This window comes from Vicia villosa, unplaced genomic scaffold (genome assembly GCF_029867415.1).
Source record: "Vicia villosa cultivar HV-30 ecotype Madison, WI unplaced genomic scaffold, Vvil1.0 ctg.000084F_1_1_2_unsc, whole genome shotgun sequence".
Lineage (NCBI taxonomy): Eukaryota > Viridiplantae > Streptophyta > Magnoliopsida > Fabales > Fabaceae > Vicia > Vicia villosa.
This window is the reverse complement of record NW_026705006.1, coordinates 109302-125001: the sequence shown is the minus strand read 5'-3', so window position 1 is coordinate 125001 and position 15700 is coordinate 109302. Positions and strand designations below refer to the sequence as shown.

The following is a 15700-nucleotide window of genomic DNA, read 5'->3' as shown; positions in this document are numbered from 1 at the left end:
GTACCTGAGAAACTCCCATGGTGGTACAAAGCTGAGGTCTCATGCCCTTATCATCAAGGAGCACCTGGCCATGATCTCGAGCATTGCATAACTTTGAAACATGAAGTTCAGAGGTTGGTAAGATCTAATCTCCTCTCTTTCAGAAATTTGAATCCAAATGTGCAAGCAAATCCGCTGCCCAATCATGGAGGGCATGTTGTAAACATGGTGTATGGATGTCCTGGTCCATATCGAGTCTATAATATCAATTTCTCAAGAGCCGATTTGGTACAAATGCACGCCACTCTCTGTCGAGGGCAGAATTTTCGCCAGCATCACTATGGTTCCTGTAGCATATGTTGTGTAGATTCTCATGGATGTTCGATTGTGAGAAGAGATCTTCAAGTTCTGTTGGATAATGGTACTATTCAGATCTACAGAAATAGGAATGAAAATGAAGTTAACATGATAGGATGTTATCCGCATGAGCTTTTAGTCTCAGATATCAACTCGGAAATGCCTACAGTTAACGTCATCGTTCCTCATTTCAATATGCCCGAGCGCATAGAAGTTACTTACAACAAGCCGAAGGTTCCTGTTGCTCCTTTGATCATTTGTCTACCTGGACCTGTTCCCTATGACTCTGACAAGGCAGTTCCATACAATTACAATGCCGCAATGATAAAGAATGGACAAGAAGTTCCTTTACCTACTCTTTCATCTGTCGTGAACATCGCTGATGTGAGTCGAGTAACAAGAAGTGGACGTGTGTATACTCCATTACCTCCGAAGCAACCTGTTGCTCCTGCGACCGGACAAAATTCTATTAGTACACCAGCAGGGAATCCTGTGGAAACTCCTGTCAGTAATACAAACACTGATGTTGGTCAATCCAGTGGAACCAATGTCAATCCTGACTTTGATGAAATTTTGAAGCTTATCAAAAGAAGTGAATACAAGATTGTGGATCAGCTTATGCAGACTCCTTCAAAAATCTCAATACATTCATTGCTGTTGAATTCAGAAGCCCACAGGGGAGCTGATCGCGACTTTACGTGTCTATAAATCTGATAACTGCAAGTGCACAGTCGTGTCGTGTAGTTTTAAAAGATATCGAATCCACAGGGACTATGAATCGATCTACCGTTATCTAAGGTTACTATGTAAAGCTAGGAGTACTAAAATTTCGATTGTTCCTAAGGGAAAGTGATTGCGAGAGAATAAAGAATAATAATAAAAGACAGGTATCAGTATGTATTTCGTTTAACTAAAGGTAATCCGAAGGTCCATTGGCTTTTGCATAATTAAATTAAAAATCTTTACTAATTCCAATTGGTTAAAAATCCTCGTCTCAAACTTTCGCTCTGTTGAGTCAGACTACTATCCTAATCCTAATGTACGCTTTCGCCATCCCATTAGATTTTAGAAGAGCTTTTTGGAAACAATGTAATTAATAAAATGCCTATTTTACGAGGTCGTTATCTATTTAAATCTCCTAATCTCAAACTTTCGCTCTGTTGACTCGGAACATGCTAATATCCCTAACGTACGCTTTCGCCATCCCGCTCGAGTGTAAAAACAATTTTTGAAAATAAATAAGTTCCAATTAGTTTTAATACGCTTTCGCCATCCTTAAAACTAATGTCCTATGTCTACTATCCAGTTAAAGATCTCAAACTTTCGCTCTATTGATTTTAACCTTTGACCGTCCTAATCCCTCAAACTTTCGCTCTATTGGTTTTAAGACTTACTAATTAAACTAGACATATAAACCAAAAATAAGTGATAATTAATAAAACATAATTTAAGCCAATTTATTTCGGACCCCTACGGTTAACTTACTTTACATACCGACACCTTTAGTATTTTAGCCAGACATATTAATACGATTAAACATGCATAAATCGGTTCGGTTCATAATAATAAGCATATTAAATGGCATATAATATATCATGCAAATAAATAATATAAATAAGGCGGTAAATAAAAAAAAAACCTGAATTAAAATAAATCTGGATTGAATTGAATCTTGAAGTACTCGAACTTCCACCACAGGTTGGCTGGATCGTTCTTCGGAATTTAAATGGCAGAAAATAAAAACAAGGAAAATAAAGCGATAAACCTAACGTAAGGCTAGATCTATGAAAAGTTCACAACAATTTCCAGTGTAGAAATCGTTGTGAGAAAATAGACGGTTAAATGAAAGCAGAATAAGGAAAAGCAGTTCGCGGTACAATTTCGGCAGCACTTCGTTGGCAGGAAATCGGACCCTTTGGACTGAAGTGACTGCCTCTATTTATAGGTGAGGCTTTGCAGTTGCTTTGCGTGAGAAACGGAGCTTTTTGCAGACCAGGACTTGGAGACGTGCGTCTCCGATTCTTCAGGGAGACTGGGTACGTGACTTGAGACGTGCGTCTCAAGTGGAGAAGATGTAGGAACATGGAGACGTGCGTCTCCTTTGCTGACGTGGCATAGAGGATGTGGAGACGTGCGTCTCCACTTGCTGGGCAGGTTTGGGCCACGCAATTTTGTTCCTTTGTGGGCTGGTTCGCTCTTTTGGGCCTTTTGGGTCCTAATTGCACCCCTCTTTCGTTTCAGCACCCCTTTTCGTCTTTTAAGCATAAATATTGGTCATTTAAGCTCGATTTTCTTTCCTTTTCGCAAATAGTCGTAATTGAAGTGTAAAACCTGAAACAAAGCAAATACACGCGTAATATCATAATAAATTAACATAATAAACGGAAAATGCTATAAATATCTATGGATTTTAGGCTAAATATACGATATAAAATCGTGTTATCAAATTCCCCCAGACTTGAACCTTTGCTTGTCCTCAAGCAAAATAAGAAGATAAAGATAAATGAAACACACTTCCACCACGTCGTTCAGTCATACTTAGCTACATAGTGTTCTTATTCGGAAATAACGAATCTTAGCGATAAACCTATAGTAACAACACTAAACAACTCCCAGTATGCATACCAATCCGAATCATGCCATTATAGCTCGACCTATTTGACTTGTCATCATGTTTCACCCTTTTCATTCGCGCGCAATCACATTAAGCCCATTATCTTGACACGCACATAGCAGAGTAGTCGGTTAGTGACTATGATCCTTCTCATGGAGTTCTGGCACAATATGTGGTATACTCCTTAGCATTCACTTGTAGATTGTGGGGAATCGGACAATAGTCCTTCCTACCAAGTTCATTACCAGATGACTTCTGAACCAATCGACAGTGAGTTTTTAGATTCTTTGTATATGAGATTTGCGACCGTTAGGTTAAATGATCTTGTGAGGATCACCTTACTTAGTAGGCACATTTCTTCTTATAGCTGAACACATAATTATTATGAGGATCATACACTTATATTCATCGACTCTCTGCGTAGTTTGTATCTAAGACGGTGCCGACTGCTAGAATAAACTACTAAGGGTTATTTCAAAACTTAAAGTCGATGGTTTTGGTATAACGGGTATTCAAATCGGTTATGTATACTCGGGGGTTTTAGAGTGTTGCGACAATAAGGATATTGACTAATTCAGTTTCGGTTCGTTGAGTGATTGAGTAGCTTCGTATTTCTTGAACGTGTGGGGTTTGCGTTTATCGTTTAGGAGCAAAAATTTTTGTTATGGCTCAAGAAAATGGAAGAAATTGAAATAACTACGGAATTATACATATAAGACTTAAATTCCATAAATATTCTTTTATTGAATTAGAAAAACATTACAAGGAAGGGAAATAAACTGAAGGGAAATAAAACTAAAGGAAATATAAATAATACGACTCCCCCAGACTTAGATGATGCAATGTCCTCAGTGCATAAGAACTACTCCTCATTGTTGCGGTTTCGAGAACTGCTCGCGCCTCTTGTACGAACACGGCGATGTCTATCAGGAGAGTCATTAACACGAATGTCAAGATCATGCAAATATGTGGCAATTTCAGCGTATTGACTTTCGTTCCTAATAGCATAGTCACGGTGCTCTTGTTGCATCTCTCGGATGAGCCTAATTGTTTCAGTTTGGTTTGTCTGCATAGCTTGAACGAGTTGATCTTGGCGTTGAATAGCAGCATACATGGCTTCAAGAGTGATAGGCGGAGGGTTGTTTGGAGGAGGTTGGTTGACATCAGCTTGTCCTTGGTTGAGCTCTTCTTCATTTGCATCCATAGGTTCATTAGGATGATCAGGTTGGTTATCTTGAGGATTGTCTTCAATAAGCCTCCAACGCTGAACATAACGGATGTTGATTCTTTCAGGACATGGAAGGATCACATAAGGAATCAGAACTTTGTTGACGACCAAGGTGTATCGGCCATCATGGCGTGGCGAAACCAAGTGGGAGTCACGGCAATAGGTGAGGTCAAGTGATTGAGCAGGCATCATGAGAAGAGAGAGTGAAAGGAGCTCGTCACCAAGACCTAAAGCACAGGCCAAGGAAGTAATAATTCCGCCAAACAAAAAGGGATTTGTAGCGGGGGCGTTGACACAGCCTTGGATGTGTTGGAGCATAAACGGTGCGGCATTAAAACGGATGTTGTTTAGCGCACAGTAAAGGAAGAATAGTTCATGTTGATTTACCTTGTGGTTGTTGGATCGCGCAAAAATAGTATGCCCCAAAACACGTTGAAAATAACGTATAGCGGGGTTTTGAATGTGAGAAGCATGTAGGGCCCTCCAACCAGTTTGAACTTCGCCAGTGAGGTGAAACCATAGGTCGAAGGCATGTTGTTCCCATGAACGACCATTGAGTTCTTGAAAGATATTGCGGAGAGCATTCGGTGATGTATTGAAATTCAAGTACGTAGCCACAACTTCTTGATCCAGTGTATATTCACGGTTGAACATCCTAAATTGGATGCTACCGGTTGAGAGTGGTTGATCAGAAGGAGTGTCGTAACTGAAAGAACTCAAGAATTCTAAGACGAGCGGCTCATAAGTGGGTACGAGTTCGGTACAGAGATGGTGTAGGCTAGATTTAGTGAGTAAACGGGTAACACCATCAATGAGGCCTAGAGTTTCTAGACATTCGGTGTTCACAAATTTTGTGGGAACAACCGAACGTTCGTAGAAAGCGAGGTATTTGGTTCTTTGAGCATCATTGTCGTCTTCGCGGAATATAATATTGTTAAGGTTAGGGGGTGGTCTCTCAGGACGCACACTACGGATGATTGAACGTGGAGGCATGATGAGTTTGAAGATGAAAAATAAAGATGGTATTAGAATGGTAGAAAAGAAATGGTATGAAGGTTGTGAAGAATAAGAGTGGTGGTGGTGTGGTTTTATAGTGAGGTTTGAAAATGGTGTGGTAAATGGAGAATTAAATATGGATTAATGGTGGTGTTTGAATTTTGAATAGAATAGAGAAATGGGAAATGAATGGAGTTTAAGAGGTGAATGATGGAGGATGAATGAGGTTAATGGAGTTTAAATGGAATAAATAGGGGAAGAATGAGGAGAATGAATTTTGAAATTCAAATTCAAAATTCAAGAGGGAGAGAGGAATGGTCTGCGTGGTCAAATGCAGACTGCTAGCATTGGGAGACGTGCGTCTCAGGCAGTCAGTCTGCTGGGGCAGAGCATGGAGACGTGCGTCTCCTGTCCTTGCATGCTGAGGTCTGGTCCCACAGAGGTGGAGACGGGCGTCTCCTGTGACATGCAAGTGGGTCACGCATGCAGGTGACCAGACAGTGCTGACTGATACCATTAATAGCAAAAAGGTGTCCATCAGTTCAGAACAGTGTCGAATTTCAATACCATTAACAGCAAAAAGTGATAGCCAGGCAAATATATATAGCAGTTAATAGCAGTGTAATATAACACAACAGCAGTAGTGAATAAAATATTGCATTTTAAAATTAAATCAGTACTGAGTGTTAACAATAGCAGAATGGAAAAGTGCAGAAAAAATGAAAATCTAAACTAGAAATAGAAATTACTAAAACTAGAAATAAAAATCTAATAATCTAATACGGTAACATCTAGCCACGTCTATTGTTGTTCTGATTAGACTGAATGTGTTTGAAAACTTCGTCGAACTGAGCATTGACGGTGTCGATGAAATCGAAGAAATGCATTTGCAAAGTGTGAAGCTCATTGCGCACATGTTGTACATCTTGTTGTAGCGCATTGATTACTTGTTCGTGCGTATTCAGATTAGGCATTCTTTGATTCACCGATGCGGTGGATGTAGCGGGTTGTTGTTGCTCGACCTCGACATCAGTCATATCAACAGTGTGATCTTCAACGGAATCTTCAGAACGAGTTTCAGGCTCATACTCAGATACAGGCTCGTCAATAAGAAGAGGTTCATAATCAGGAATGGGTTCATCAACAGGAAGAGGTTCATAATAACCAGGAGGTGTTTCAGGTTCAGATTCAGATGCAGGCATTTCCTCATCAAAATGTTCATAAGCTTGAGGAGTCTCAGGTGATGGCTCTCTCTCAGGAATCTGACCATAGTAAAGCCAGTTGGTAGGGTTGTGCACACTTGTCCTAGGATTCGGTAAGGTGAACTGATACCAAACTTTGTTATCAATGAGCAATTCAAAACGATCAGGTCCAAGATTACCGATGATACCTCGATTAAAGCAGAAATTGATGTCCATAGAGGTATGGGTACCAAAAGGTGTCAATCTAAGCAAAGGCACTCTCATTCCTATGGCATTAGCGATCATAGTGACAAATCCGCCAATCCTAATGGGTGAAACTTCGTCTTGCGTGATGCGCTCGAAGTTTGTTAGCATGAATGCGATGGCATTGACCGGGCGATTCTGAGATGTACAAAACATGATGAACAACTCTTCTCTAGTTACTTCAGTGACATTATCTGGTTTGCCAAAAATATAGTGAGCAAGGATTTTGTGAAAGTAGCGGAAAGCAGGATTGTGGATATTCTCAGATTGAAATTCATTCTCTTCAGGGTTGTCGTTTCCAGTGATCTTGCCCCAGTATTTTTCCAACTCCCAGTATGGAAGATTTTCTTCAGCTACTTGGGCGTATGCATCAGGTCCATGAGGTAGTTCTAACATTTCAGCAAAATCTCGGATGCAGAAATTAAACTCCATACCAAAGAGTCTAAAGAGAATAACTCCTTTTTTTAGCCCTTGTCCACAGTTTGGAAGATAGGTCAGGGAGCTCAGGAATTCCAGAGTGAGCTTCCGATAAGTGCTAAACTTGCGGAACAAGTGAGAACCAGTCCAACCGATTTGGTTAAGCAGGTGTAGGATGCTTTCTTCGATACCAAGCTTCACCATAGTTGGTTGGTGAGGATAGCAAGTCAATTCCATGTGTCTTTCAGCCAGCTTGTTAAATCTTGCTTCTTGTCCTCTACCACGGAACACAACTTCCATATTGTCAACTTCTTGCATCGTAGTTAGTAATTAAATGAAAAACCTAGAAGTTGAAAATATTAGGATAAGTTAGAATTAGGCTAGTGTTAATTTAAAATAAAAAAAAATTAAAATTAAGCTTAGGTAACAAGTTATAATAATAGATATAATTATAACGGAAATATTTTCTCAAATCAAGATAGTAGTTATAATTATAATAATTATTATAAGATGTATGAAAAATCAAAAATGATTAAAATTAAAATTAAAAATAGAATAAAGTTTTAAAAATGAAAAATAAAAATAAAATAAAAAATATAGAAAAATTAAAGTTCTAATAAAATAAAATAGAAGAATAAATAAATGTGGGTTGTCTCCCACCAAGCGCTTTGTTTAATGTCGTAAGCTCGACGATTTAAAAATAGAAAACTATTTTTTCGAAAAAACGGGCAGTTCGTCAAGTTTAAAAACTTCGATGTTTTCATCGTATTCGAGATGATGGTAATACTTAAGACGTTGCCCATTTACGACAAAAGGTTTGACGGTTTCGCCTTTGATTTCTATCGCTCCACTCGGAAATATGTTAGTTACTTCGAAAGGGCCAGACCATCTAGATCGTAACTTACCAGGAAATAATTTTAGCCTAGAATTAAATAAGAGCACTTTATCGCCTATGCTAAAATTTTTCCTAGATATACGCTTGTCGTGCCATTTTTTCGTTCGCTCTTTATAGATTTTGGCATTTTCGTAAGCGTCTTGTCTAAGTTCTTCTAATTCGTTTATGTCTAGAAGTCGTTTCTCACCAGCGGCAGTGTAGTTTAGGTTTAAGTTCTTAATGGCCCAATAGGCTTTATGTTCTAGCTCTACTGGTAGGTGGCATGATTTTCCATAAACGAGTTTGAATGGGGTAGTTCCTATTGGAGTTTTGAAAGCTGTTCTATAAGCCCATAAAGCTTCACTTAGCTTGGTTGACCAATCTTTCCTCGATATAGCAACAGTTTTCTCTAATATTTGTTTTATTTCACGGTTAGATACTTCTACTTGACCGCTTGTTTGTGGATGATATGGTGTGGCTATTCGATGATTTACTCCATATTTTCGAAGGAGTTTCTCAAGTATTCTTGAAATGAAATGGGAACCACCATCGCTAATTACCAATCTTGGCACACCGAACCTAGGAAAGATGACGTTTTTGAAAAGTTTAATAACTACTCGTGTATCGTTTGTAGGAGAGGCGATAGCTTCTATCCATTTTGAAACATAGTCGACGGCTACGAGTATATATTGATTTCCAAACGATGACGGAAACGGTCCCATGAAGTCTATTCCCCAGACGTCAAATATTTCTACTTCTAGAATGCCTTTTTGAGGCATTTCATCGCGTCTTGAAATGTTTCCAGTTCGTTGGCATCTATCACAGCTTAGTACAGCAAAATAGACGTCTTTCCACAGGTTGGGCCAGAAAAGTCCAGATTGAAGGATTTTGGCGCAGGTTCTAGATGTGCTATGGTGTCCTCCACACGGTGCAGAATGACAGTGTGTTATTATGCTTCTTATCTCTTCCTCGGGTACACAACGTCTAAAGATTCCATCGGGGCCTCTTTTGAAAAGGAGTGGGTCGTCCCAATAGTAATGTTTTAGGTCATGGAAGAATTTCTTTTTCTGTTGGTAGCTTAGATCAGGAGGAAGCACACCAGCAGCTAGGTAATTTACGAAATCTGCATACCAAGGTGCGTCAGATCGGGCTAAAGCTATTTCAGCTAATTTCTCGGTTTCAGAGTTTGGATGGTATGGTTCGAATTCATTTGCTTCTAATTGGGCGATGAGTCTTTCATAAGGGAAATCATCGTCAATTGGTACTTGTTCGGGTTTCAGATTTTCCAATCGAGAGAGGTGATCTGCTACGACATTTTCAGTGCCTTTCTTATCTTTAATTTCCAGGTCGAATTCTTGTAGTAACAAGATCCATCTCAAAAGTCTTGGTTTAGCGTCCTTTTTGGTTAGGAGGTACCTAATGGCGGCGTGGTCAGTGTATATGATTATTTTGGCTCCTACCAGGTCAGAACGGAATTTGTCTAATGCGAATACGACAGCTAATAGTTCTTTTTCTGTCGTGGCATAATTCATCTGAGCTTCGTCTAGGGTTCTACTCGCATAATATATGACATGTAGTTTCTTATCCTTTCTTTGTCCTAGAACGGCTCCTACAGCATAATCACTTGCGTCACACATTATTTCGAAAGGCTCATTCCAGTCGGGAGGTTGCATAATTGGCGCAGAGATCAATGCTTGTTTAAGCGTTTGAAATGCTTCAGTGCATTTATCGGTGAAAACAAATTCGGCGTCTTTCATGAGTAGTTCAGTTAAGGGTTTGGTTATTTTAGAGAAATCCTTAATGAAGCGTCGGTAAAAACCAGCATGTCCCAGAAAACTTCTTATTTCTCTAACGGTTTTGGGAGGTTGAAGGTTTTCGATAATTTCGATTTTTGCTTTATCAACTTCGATTCCTCTATCGGATACGATGTGTCCAAGTACAATTCCTTGTCGAACCATGAAATGGCATTTTTCCCAATTAAGGACTAGGTTTACGCATACGCATCGTTTAAGCACCATTTCAAGGTTTTCTAAACATGTTTCAAAACTTCCTCCACAGACAGAGAAGTCGTCCATAAAGACCTCCATTATTCCATCTAGGAAGTCGGCAAATATTGCCATCATGCATCTTTGGAAGGTCGCGGGTGCATTGCAGAGTCCAAAAGGCATTCGTCTATAGGCGAATGTACCATAAGGACAGGTGAATGTGGTCTTCTCTTGGTCGTCAGGGTGGATAGGAATTTGGAAAAATCCGGAGTATCCATCCAGATAACAAAAATGTGAGTGTTTAGCTAGGCGTTCGAGCATTTGATCTATGAAAGGTAAAGGGAAATGGTCTTTTCGGGTAGCTTTATTTAGCTTCCTATAGTCAATGCACATCCTCCATCCAGTTTGGGTACGTTGTGCTACAGATTCTCCTTTTGCGTTAGTGATTACAGTGACTCCTCCTTTCTTTGGTACGACGTGAACAGGGCTAACCCATTTACTATCAGATATAGGATATATTATTCCAGCTTTTAGCAGTTTTTGTATTTCCTTTTTAACCACATCGCTCATAATAGGATTTATTCGCCTTTGATGTTCCCTAGAGGTTTTACTATCGTCTTCGAGCATAATGCGGTGCATACACAGAGAAGGGCTTATACCTTTCAGATCTGATATGTTGTATCCTAAAGCGGTAGGGTATTTTCTTAGGACATTAAGTAATTTTTCAGTCTCGGTTCGTCCCAAGTTGGCGTTCACTATAACTGGTCGGTTTAGTTCTTCGTCTAGAAATTCGTATCTAAGATCGGTAGGAAGTGTCTTCAGCTCTATAGCAGGTTTCTTTGGTCCAGGTATAGGATCAGGGGTTAAAGCTAAGCATTCACTCAGGTGGTTATCTTGATATTCCTCACGCCAGTTGTCATCTTCAAAAATTGGCGGCATAGGAATTCTTAGGGTTTCGGTTTCCTTATTTGGTTCGGATTTTATTTCCTTGACACAGTCGTCGATTATGTCAGCAGAACAGCATGTGTCAATTATAGAAGGTGCTTTTAGGAATTGGGAAAGGATAAATTCTATTTTCTCTTCTCCTACTTCGAAAGTAAGCTTTCCTCGCTTTACATCTATAATTGCACCAGCGGTCGCTAAAAATGGTCTTCCTAAAATGATCGGGATGTTAGAATCTTCTTGGATATCCATAATGATGAAGTCAGTCGGGATGTAGAATTGACCTACACGAACAGGGATATTCTCTAACATTCCTACAGGATATTTGACTGAACGGTCTGCTAGTTGAAGAGACATTCTTGTTGCTTTAAGCTCACCTAGATTGAGTTTCTTACAGGTCGAAAGAGGCATCAAACTAACACTAGCTCCTAAATCGCACAAGGCTTTCTCTATGATGGTTTTTCCAATTACGCAGGGTATAGAGAAACTACCAGGGTCTTTCAGTTTTGGAGGCATGTTGTTTTGGATGATAGCGCTACATTCAGCGGTAAGCGTTATAGTTTCGTTATCCTCGAGTTTCTTTTTGTTTGATAAGATTTCTTTTAAGAACTTAGCGTACGAAGGCATCTCAGTTATGGCTTCTGTGAATGGTATGGTTATGTTTAATTGCTTCAGAAGTTCTACAAATCTTTTAAATTGCGCTTCGGTTTTTGATTTGGCTAATCTTTGAGGGTAAGGAATTGGTGGCTTGTAAGGTGGTGGTGGAACATAAGGTTTCTCTTTTTCGGGTTCCACTTCGTTATTGTTCTCATTAGTCTTAGCAGTTTGTTCGTCGGTTGTTTTCTTTTGGGTTTCCTTTGGTTCTTGTTGTGACATGGGTACGTTTTGGGTTCTAGGATCTATGGGTCCATCGTAATTAGTTCCACTTCGTAGTGTTATCGCGTTCGCATGTCCTTTAGGATTAGGTTGTGGTTGAGCAGGAAACGTGCCAGCAGGGGCAGCAGTAGGTGCTTGTTGTTGAGCTACTTGTGAGATTTGAGTTTCTAACATTTTGTTATGCGTAGCTAAAGCATCTACTTTGTTCGATAGTTGTTTTAGTTGCTCGCTATTGTGGATGTTTTGATTCAGGAAGTCTTTATTGGTTTGTTGTTGGGAAGCTATGAAGTTCTCCATCATGATTTCTAGGTTTGACTTCCTAGGGGTGTTTTGAGCAGCTACAGGCGCTTTTTGGTAGACAGGTGGTACAGCAGGTGCTTGTCCAGGCGCGTACAACGCATTGTTGTTCTTATAAGAAAAGTTCGGGTGGTTTTTCCATCCAGGGTTGTACGTGTTAGAATAAGGGTTTCCTTGAGCGTAATTTACTTGATCAGATGGGACTCCAGTCAAGAGTTGGCATTCAGCAACTACATGCCCAGTCAATCCACAAATCTCGCAGTTAGGTGCTACAGCGGCAGCGGTGGCTGAAGGAGTGATGGTCAAATTCTCGATCTTTTGAGTTAAAGCGTCTACTTTAGCGTTAACGCGGTCTATACCACTAATTTCGTACATTCCTCCTTTGGTTTGGGCTTTCTCTAGAGCGGCGCGTTCTCCTCCCCATTGGTAATGGTTTTGTGCCATGTTCTCTATGAGTTTGTATGCTTCATCATGGGGTTTGTCCATTAATGCTCCGCCAGCAGCGGCATCTATAGTCATTTTAGTGTTATATAAGAGACCACCATAAAAGGTATGGATGATCAGCCATGGTTCGAGTCCATGATGAGGGCATATTCTAAGCATGTCCTTGTAACGTTCCCAAGCTTCGAAAAGCGATTCGTTATCTTTCTGGGTAAATCCGTTGATTTGACCTCTAAGCATAGCAGTTTTGCTAGGCGGAAAGTATCTTGCTAAGAATACTCTCTTCAATTCGTCCCACGTAGTTATGAAATTGGAAGGCAGGGATTGAAGCCACGCTCTCGCTCTATCTCTCAAGGAGAAAGGAAAAAGGCGTAATCGAATAGCTTCGGAACTAACGTTGTTGGCTTTGATAGTGTCGGCGTATTGCACGAACACAGATAAATGGAGATTGGGGTCGTCTACAGGGCTTCCAGAGAATTGATTCTGTTGAACAGCTTGGACCAGTGAAGGTTTCAGCTCGAAATTGTTCGCTTCAATCGCAGGTGGTGCGATACTTGAATGCGGTTCAGCGCGCGAAGGAGCGGCATAGTCTCTAAGAGGACGAATAGCAGTCATCTCTAACTTCGGGGTGATTTGATTGATTTGATCAGTAAAAATCAATTCCTGATTAATCGGGATTTCTGCTACTTCGGGAAGGTTGCGAGCTCGACGTTTAACGTTAATGAAACGTTCGATCTCGTTAATTCGTTGTATTAAGTCTCCTCCTTGTGAACGAGTATTTGGCATACAATCGTTCAAAAAGAAAGGGAAGAATTTTCCTAGTCTCTACGGTGTAACAGTGAGTTACGATATCGACTTAAATAGTCCCCGGCAACGGCGCCAAAAACTTGATCGCGACTTTACGTGTCTATAAATCTGATAACTGCAAGTGCACAGTCGTGTCGTGTAGTTTTAAAAGATATCGAATCCACAGGGACTATGAATCGATCTACCGTTATCTAAGGTTACTATGTAAAGCTAGGAGTACTAAAATTTCGATTGTTCCTAAGGGAAAGTGATTGCGAGAGAATAAAGAATAATAATAAAAGACAGGTATCAGTATGTATTTCGTTTAACTAAAGGTAATCCGAAGGTCCATTGGCTTTTGCATAATTAAATTAAAAATCTTTACTAATTCCAATTGGTTAAAAATCCTCGTCTCAAACTTTCGCTCTGTTGAGTCAGACTACTATCCTAATCCTAATGTACGCTTTCGCCATCCCATTAGATTTTAGAAGAGCTTTTTGGAAACAATGTAATTAATAAAATGCCTATTTTACGAGGTCGTTATCTATTTAAATCTCCTAATCTCAAACTTTCGCTCTGTTGACTCGGAACATGCTAATATCCCTAACGTACGCTTTCGCCATCCCGCTCGAGTGTAAAAACAATTTTTGAAAATAAATAAGTTCCAATTAGTTTTAATACGCTTTCGCCATCCTTAAAACTAATGTCCTATGTCTACTATCCAGTTAAAGATCTCAAACTTTCGCTCTATTGATTTTAACCTTTGACCGTCCTAATCCCTCAAACTTTCGCTCTATTGGTTTTAAGACTTACTAATTAAACTAGACATATAAACCAAAAATAAGTGATAATTAATAAAACATAATTTAAGCCAATTTATTTCGGACCCCTACGGTTAACTTACTTTACATACCGACACCTTTAGTATTTTAGCCAGACATATTAATACGATTAAACATGCATAAATCGGTTCGGTTCATAATAATAAGCATATTAAATGGCATATAATATATCATGCAAATAAATAATATAAATAAGGCGGTAAATAAAAAAAAACCTGAATTAAAATAAATCTGGATTGAATTGAATCTTGAAGTACTCGAACTTCCACCACAGGTTGGCTGGATCGTTCTTCGGAATTTAAATGGCAGAAAATAAAAACAAGGAAAATAAAGCGATAAACCTAACGTAAGGCTAGATCTATGAAAAGTTCACAACAATTTCCAGTGTAGAAATCGTTGTGAGAAAATAGACGGTTAAATGAAAGCAGAATAAGGAAAAGCAGTTCGCGGTACAATTTCGGCAGCACTTCGTTGGCAGGAAATCGGACCCTTTGGACTGAAGTGACTGCCTCTATTTATAGGTGAGGCTTTGCAGTTGCTTTGCGTGAGAAACGGAGCTTTTTGCAGACCAGGACTTGGAGACGTGCGTCTCCGATTCTTCAGGGAGACTGGGTACGTGACTTGAGACGTGCGTCTCAAGTGGAGAAGATGTAGGAACATGGAGACGTGCGTCTCCCTTTGCTGACGTGGCATAGAGGATGTGGAGACGTGCGTCTCCACTTGCTGGGCAGGTTTGGGCCACGCAATTTTGTTCCTTTGTGGGCTGGTTCGCTCTTTTGGGCCTTTTGGGTCCTAATTGCACCCCTCTTTCGTTTCAGCACCCCTTTTCGTCTTTTAAGCATAAATATTGGTCATTTAAGCTCGATTTTCTTTCCTTTTCGCAAATAGTCGTAATTGAAGTGTAAAACCTGAAACAAAGCAAATACACGCGTAATATCATAATAAATTAACATAATAAACGGAAAATGCTATAAATATCTATGGATTTTAGGCTAAATATACGATATAAAATCGTGTTATCAGAAGCCCTGATGAGAGTTTTGGATCAAGCTTTTGTAGATCATGATGTGACTGTTGACCACTTTGATGGGATAATAGCCAACATAACAGCTTGCAACAATTTAAGCTTCTGTGATGAAGAACTCCCCGAGGAGGGTAGAAATCACAATCTTGCTTTACACATTTCTATGAACTGTCAGTCAGACTCTTTGTCCAATGTGTTGGTAGACACCGGATCTTCCTTGAATGTGATGCCAAAGACGACTCTTGCTCGTTTGTCTTACCAAGGAATGCCTATGAAGTTCAGTGGTGTAGTTGTCAAAGCATTTGATGGATCGCGAAAATCTGTTATCGGCGAAGTCAACCTTCCCATGACAATTGGTCCACATACATTTCAAATCACCTTCCAGGTCATGGACATTCAAGCTGCTTATAGCTGTCTGTTAGGACGACCATGGATCCATGAAGCAGGGGCAGTAACTTCTACGCTCCACCAAAAGTTAAAATTTGTAACAAATGGAAAATTGGTAACGATAAGTGGAGAACAAGCCTTGATGGTGAGTCATTTGTCCAATTTCTCTTTCATCAGTGCTGATGATGTGGAAGGAACGCAGTTCCAAGG

The 15700-nt window shown here is 39.8% G+C and overlaps 1 non-coding gene across 1 annotated transcript; it reads left to right on the top strand.

Moving 5' to 3' along the window:
- Window positions 1–12584: 12584 nt before the first annotated feature.
- On the top strand, window positions 12585–12691 carry LOC131623845 (small nucleolar RNA R71). Its single transcript, XR_009290335.1, has one exon. It is a non-coding gene; the product is annotated as a small nucleolar RNA R71 (small nucleolar RNA).
- The last annotated feature ends 3009 nt before the right edge of the window (window positions 12692–15700 follow it).